A 1,174-nucleotide genomic window follows, 5' to 3' on the forward strand; every position below is an offset into this window, starting at 1 on the left:
GAGCTCTCTTGCTAGTGGTGACGTCTCAGATCTCCTTGATAATATTCACCCTTTGGCCCACGGCCACGGGGACCTCCAGAAATCCAGGATTCTGCCCCAGAAGAAAGGAAAGGGAAAGAAACACGCTTTTCTTTAGTGCCTGTTAATCAGGTGCTAGGCAACTTTCCTACCCCCTATTAGCTCACTAAAATCTCTGAAAAGTGAGATGTAAGGTGACCATCACCTTTACCGGAAGCTGGGCTTGGAGAAATTAAGGGGCTTGTCCAAGGAAAGCATCTGGTGAATGATGAGGCCAGAGGGTCTGACATGCCATGGGCCAAGCATCAGGGGAAGAATCTGTCCCTGGAGAATCGGGGTGGGGGCAGCGAACCCCAGGGCCGGGATGAGCTTGAGGAGGTCTGCCGATCTGTCCGTGCTCCCAAGGCGCAGGCCCAGGGCTGCCAGGAACCTGGCCGGGGGAGGCGCACCAGCCAGGAGGAAAGCCGCCATTTCTGAACTGTGCTGCTCCACGTCAGAGAAGTAGAAGCTGGCAGGGGTCTCCTGCTCCTGGGTCAGCCTGACATTAGATGGAAAGGCCCCCTGCCCACTCCCTACCTGGCTCTCCACCCCAGAGCCCAGCGGTCAGAGGCCAGAGACCTGCTGTCCTGGTGGAGGGGGCATGTCAGCAACCTGCCCGCAGCGGCAGGGACAGAATCCGGCACCTGCGGGAGAGCTGTGTGACTGTGGGTGTGGCTTTGCCTCCCTGGGTCTTGGTTTCCTCATCTGTCAAAAGTGGAATAGTGTCATCTACCTTGAGAGACCGTGGTGAGGATGAAATGAGAACCAGCAGGGAGCCTCGCACTTACCTGCCGGCTCCCTGGCTTCCTTCCCAAACTGGTCTACAGGCAGGCCTTTCTGAAGGTGAGCCAGCTGGTCCAGGAAAATGGGCCTGGGGTCTCTGCAGAACACTGCACTTGTAGTCTGCTCTGGATTCCCTTCTCTGTGAAGTTCCCATGGCTGTGTGACCCTGGGCAGGATACTAAACCTCTCTGTGCTTCAGTGTACTCACCCTGCATCACCAGGTAAATTACAGATGTGTGAGTGGCTGTGAGGAATGTCCCTGGGTTTGTTTTTTTTTCTTTTCTTTTCTTTTTTGGGAAGGAGTGTGGAGCATGGCAAGAGTCCCTCCTCAGGG

This window comes from Pseudorca crassidens, chromosome 11 (genome assembly GCF_039906515.1).
Source record: "Pseudorca crassidens isolate mPseCra1 chromosome 11, mPseCra1.hap1, whole genome shotgun sequence".
In the NCBI taxonomy this organism is placed as follows: Eukaryota; Metazoa; Chordata; class Mammalia; order Artiodactyla; family Delphinidae; genus Pseudorca; species Pseudorca crassidens.